A 6,555-nucleotide genomic window follows, 5' to 3' on the forward strand; every position below is an offset into this window, starting at 1 on the left:
CCTGTCATGAAAATAGGGGAAAACTTACTTTTCCTTTGGGTAAAACCAATTATCAAAAAGAGATGGTCTGTGATCTCCCCAACCTAGCTTTTCTTTTTTTTAAAAAAATTTTTGTAAAAAAATTTATTGTAATATAATTGATTATACATATCAGTAGGGTACAGAGTTGAATGTCAATACCTGTGTGCAATATGTGAGACTCAAATCAAGAGAATTAGTATGCTCAACAATACACAATGTAATAGTTTTTCATGGCCCTTTACCAATTCCTCCCTTACTCCCACCATCCCCCTTTCCCACCTCTGGTAACCTCAGTTCTGTTCTCTCCCTTTGAAAGTTCAATGTATTATGATTATTGTTTGTTTCTTTCTTTCTTCCTTTCTTTTCAGTTTATTTGTTTATTGTTTAGCTCCCACTTATGAGTGAGGACATGCAGTATTTCTGTTTCTGTGCCTGGCTTATTTCACTTAACATGATTTTCTCTAAGTTCATCCATGTCGCTGTGAATGGCAGTATTTCATTCTTTTTATGGCATAACTGCATTCCATTGTGTAAATATACCACATTTTCCTTAATTAACCTAGCATTTAAAAACTCTCCAGCCATTTCTTTCAGTTGAAAGTGAGGTAGGCTGTGTTCTGGGCTCTCTATTGCAGTAGCCTTGAGTAAAGACTTCCACCTGCTTAACTCTGTCCAGTGAAATTTTTGTTTTGACATCTGCTAAAATATCAATTCTACATCTTTTTTCTGTGTATTTAAATTAACATTTCTAATAATTTGAAATCATTAGGATCAAGTTTTACAATGGTTTTCAAAACTTTTGTTTTATTATCCAATTTCTTAGCTTTCAGCCATTTACAGCTCTCTCTTTCTTTTCAAATTTTATTTTATTTTGTCAATATACAATGTGGTTGATTATTGTGGCCCATTACCAAAACCTCCCTCCCTCCTCCCTCTCCCCTTCCCTCTCAACAACCTCATATCTATTTGCTTGTCATATCAACTTCAATGAATTGTAATTGTTGTGTCATCTTCCCTCCCACCCCAGTTTATTTGTGTATTTATTTATTTATTATTAGCTTCCACAAATAAGTGAAAATATGTGATATTTCTCTTTCTGTGCCTGACTTGTTTCACTTAACATCATTCTCTTTCAGTCCATCCATGTTGTTGCAAATGGCAATATTTCATTCCTTTTTATAGCAGAGTAGTATTCCATTGTGTAGATATACCACATTTTCCGTATCCATTCATCCGATGACGGACATTTGGGCTGGTTCCAACTCTTACCTATTGTAAAGAGTGCTGCGATGAACATTGGGGAACAGGTATACCTTCGACTTGATGATTTCCATTCCTCTGGATATATTCCCAGCAGTGGGATAGCTGGATCACATGGTAGATCCATCTGCAATTGTTTGAGGAACCTCCATAGCATTTTCCATAGAGGCTGCACCATTTTGCAGTCTCACCAACAATGTATGAGTGTTCGTTTTTCTCTGCAACCTTGCCAGCATTTATCATTCACAGTCTTTTGGATATTAGCCACCCTAACTGGGGTGAGATGATATCTCAGTGTGGTTTGATTTGCATTTCCTGAATGCTGAGTGATGTTGAGCATTTTTTCATGTGTCTGTTGGCCAGTCGTATATCTTCCTTTGAGAAATGCCTATTTAGCTCTTTTGCCCATTTTTTAATTGGGTTACTTGTTTTTGTGTTGTGAAGTTGTTTCACTTCCTTGTTATTCTGGATATTAATCCTTTGTCAGATGTATATTGTGCAAATATTTTCTCTCACTCTGTTGGTTGTCTTTTAACTCTGTTAATTGTTTATTTTGTTGTGCAGAAGCTTTTTAGTTTGATATAATCCTATTTATTTATTTTTCCTTTGGTTGCCCGTGTTTTTGGTGTCATATTCATGAAGTCTGTGCCTAGTCCTACTTCCTGAAGTGTTTCTTCTATGTTTTCTTTAAGAATTTTTATTGTTTCAGGGTGTATATTTAATTCTTTAATCCATTTTGTGTTGATTTTACTATATGGTGACAGGTATGGGTCTAGTTTCATTCTCCTGCATATTGATAACCAGTTATCTCAGCACCATTTGCTGAAGAGGTGGCCTCTTCCCCAGTATATAGGCTTGGTGACTTTGTCAAAGATTGGATGGCTGTAGGTGTGTGGGTTGATTTCTGGATTCTCTATTCTATTCCATTGATCAGTGTGTCTGTTTTTATGTGCAAAACAATAAATGTGATACACCATATAAATAAAATCAAACAGAAGGAACATATGATCATCTCCACAGATGCTCAAAAAGCAATTGATAAAATCCAACACTCATTCATGATAAAGTCTCTCTACAAGTTAGGTATAGATGGAAAATATCTCAACATAATTAAAGCCATATATGATAAACCCACTGCCAATATCATCCTGAATGGGCAAAAGCTGAAAGATTTTACCTTAAGAACAGGAACTAGACAAAGATGCCCACTCTCACCACGCCTATTCAACATAGTGTTGGGAGTACTAGCCAGAGCAATCAGAGAAGAGAAGGAAATAAAGAGCATCCAGATTGAAAAGATGAAGACAAACCGTCCCAGTTTGCAGATGACAGGATCCTGTATATCTAACAGTCTCTCTTTTTCTTTTAATCTTAGAAGGTATTGCAAAAAGATAAAGTAGATATTGCCAATTTAACAAATTGTTATCATTTCTTAGAAAAATATTTTTTTTTGGTGGGAAGGTATTAAGTACATGAATAAAAAATGTTTTAAAAAACAGTCTAGGAACTTAATTGTTCATGCTATCTTTCTCTTCTAGCTGCCGAATTAAATTAAAAACTGCCTAGTTTTGTAAATGGTCAAGGAAACCACATTAAAAATGAATAAAAACATTCAAAGATGAACTAAATGATGACTTAACCCAAATTTTAAAAATATATTATTTCCCAAGGAGTCTGAAAATAATTGAGAAATTCAATAACTTATGTCAGTATATCCAATAACCTTTTCTACAAAATACTAATTCTCCAAAATGCTATAGCAAAATATATTCCTCTGTTCAAATAATTGTGATAAAATGTTGCATATTATATTATCAACATAATGATTCAAATTGCACATTAGTTTTTAAAAATCTGAGCATTTCACAGTAAACTGTGAGGAACATGATTAACTCAATATTTTCAAATTTATTTTTTAAGGAAGTTTTCTAATTGGTTTATGATTCTTTTTGCAGAGCTCATTTAATAAGAGGTAAATATATATAAATGTAATTTATTAAACCTACATTCAGTTTTTATGTTTATTTTTGTTTGTTTGTTTGTTTTTTATCTTGGTCATTATGACTTTCAGTCGAGGTGCAAAAAAAGTACTGAGCATTTTTTTCCATACTAAAACCTGGATTTCATGCTGAGGAGCTAAAACATACATAAGTACAACAAGATCTTTACAGAAAGAATATTAAAATTTGCTAAAAGCTTTTGATCTTTCATCATAATGGAGTTTTAATGTAGATTTCAGCATTCTTACTTTAAAAAACTTTTATCAGCTCCCCATTTCTCCTAAAGTAAAACTCAAATACTATAAGATTGTACTCAAAATTTTTCCTTCTCCTGCTAACATTCTCCCAATCTATTCATGCTTCTTCAAAAGAAACGACAAATTGTTTTTATTTCTTTTCTTTCTTCACTATTGAAAACATTCTTTCTTCTGCCTATGATTTTTTCCTAATTTCATCCCCTCAAAGCCTTTTATTGAGTCTTTAAAACATAGTGCAAACACTGTGTCATCCCTGGTAAAAAGTATTAAATATCCATCTCAACCCCTTCTCTAAAAAAAAGCCTCCTCTACAAAGACTAGGAAACTAAAAATCATATTTTCTAGATTTGTTTGCAGTCTTGAGTTGTACTCCTTTGGTTACTATTTAAAATTAAATTATGCACTATGATAAATGATAAAATATAATTTATATCATTTGCAAGTTATGGAAGTTTTCATAGTGGTCGAATATATTTTTTGTTATTTATAGATAGTAGCTTTGATTTAGAAAAGAAGAAAGATTATCTACGTTTTGTTTATAAAATTTAATGACAAATTAACTACCACTAATAATAACAATAATTATATAAAATATAAGTTTATATATATAAATATAAAATATTTTATAGACTTCACATTGAAGACAAGAAATGATTAAAATGTCACAGTAAAATTGTGGTTTAAATACCATTGAATTTATAACTGCTTATCTTTAGCTATTTTATATTATGTGGTATTTTAATGCATAAATGATATACTGAATTTTCCATTATTTCTTTTATTATAAAGAGTAGATGTCCCGACCCGCGGGATATTCAACGCAGACCCTGGAGGGGGGAGTGGAAAACATTTTTAAAAAACCCAGAAAGCCTGAAAGATGACCAAAGAAAGACCAGATATAGTGCAAATGAGAAAAACATTTTTTAAAAAACCCAGAAAGCCTGAAAGATGACCAAAGAAAGACCAGATATAGTGCAAATGACAGTGATTACATATGAAATTAAAATTTCCTAAATTCTGTTTAGAAAAAAATTGTTTGCTTATGAGGCACACATAAAAATTTAATGGCACAGTGGCTTTTGGTTTGGCTTGAGGTTGGTTAAATTGGATAGCCTAGCCACATGTCAGTGCTAGCATATCTAAAATCCAGTTACCTCATGGAGTTGTGAGCATCAAGTTAGTTATTCTCTTCAGAGTGCTCAAAACTGTGTTTGGCACAAAATAAGTGCTCAATGAATGTTAGATGATATTAGTATTATTATTAGTAGTACTGTTTGCTATTTATGATTAGCAGTAATAGCAGCAATGGTACAGTTGTCCCTCTGTATCCATGGGGGATTGGTTCTGGGACCTATTGGACTAAAATCTACTTATACTGAAGTCCCTAATATAAAACATAGTATTTACATATAACGAATACACATCCTCCCATATACTTTAAATAGTCTCTAGATTACTTATAATACCTAATACAATGTTAATTCTATGTATATAGTTGTTATTACTGTACTGATTAAAGAATATTGGCCATAAAAAAGTCTGTACATGTTACTACAGATGCAACCATTCATTTTTTTTTCCCTGATATTTTAGATCTGAGGTTAGTTGAATGCATGGACATGGAACCTACAGATACAAACTGTATTTATAAACGTTAAACATACTAAGAGGAAGACAACCCAGAAGGTCAAACAACAAAATTGCAGCAAGAAAATTCCACACATTGACTAAGCAATACATAAAATAAGAACTGTAAAGAAACACCTAGTAAGAATCTTGTATGACATTTTTAGACAAAAAAAATTCATTAAATAAATGTTTATTGGGAATTGGACATGTAATGTGTTCACCTTCCAGATTTTGTGCTCAGCTCTGAATATAAAAGCATGAGCTCTGCACTCAGGTAACACATAAAGGATCTTTCAGAGCCAAGTATATGACTTTGAGGAGAAGACAGTGTAGGTAAAGCCCAGGGCAAAAAGCACAGCAGCTTAAAAACCTAAGTTAGTTTGTCTGCCCAAAGTAAATAAAATGAGAATGAGTCTGAGGATAGAGAATCTAAAGAAGGAGGCAGATTACATAAAACATTGCAAGCCACATCTAAGAGGTTTAACTATCCTGCAGGTATGGAAGTAATACAATCCAGCAATTCCACTGCTGAGTATATGCCCAAAAGAATGGAAAGTGTCACGTTGAAGAGATACCTGCACCCCCATGTTTATTGCAGCGTTGTTTACAATAGCCAAGAGTTGGAACCAGCATAAATGTCCATCATCATATGACTGGATAAGTGTCACGTTGAAGAGATACCTGCACCCCCATGTTTATTGCAGCTTTGTTTACAATAGCCAAGAGTTGGAACCAGCATAAATGTCCATCATCATATGACTGGATAAGGAAAATGTGCTATATATACATCATGGTATACTACTCAGCTATAAAAAAGAATGAGATATTGCTATTTGCAGCAACATGGATGAACTTAGTGAAAATCATATTAAGTGAAATAAGCCAGGCACAGAAAGAGAAATACTGTATGTTCTTACTTGTAAGTATGAGATAAAATAATAAACATAAATAAAATAAAGAAAGATACAAAAGTCACAATAATGCAGTGAACTTTCAAAAGGACAACTGAGGTTACTAGAAGCAGGAAGGGAGAGGGAAGGGAGGAATGAGTAAAGGGCCATGAACAGCAATGACAGTGTATATTATTGAGCACAAGTATTGATGTTCAATTCTGTACCCCACAGATATGTATGATCATCTTTGTTACAATAAAACTAAAACAAATAAATAAATACATACAGCAAGCCAGGGAATGACAGAATCAGATTTATTTATGTATGTATGTATTTATTTATTTGCAAGAATAATGTTTCTACAGATTATGTGTGAGAGACAAGTAGGGAACACATTTTAATACTTTAGTCTGGTACTGGGATGATGGTTACAGAAATAGGGAAAAAAAAGATCATGGGTTCTAGGCACATTTAGGGGATAAATTACAAGGTGTA

The sequence above is a fragment of the Galeopterus variegatus genome, unplaced genomic scaffold (genome assembly GCF_000696425.1).
Source record: "Galeopterus variegatus unplaced genomic scaffold, G_variegatus-3.0.2 Scaffold7137, whole genome shotgun sequence".
In the NCBI taxonomy this organism is placed as follows: Eukaryota; Metazoa; Chordata; class Mammalia; order Dermoptera; family Cynocephalidae; genus Galeopterus; species Galeopterus variegatus.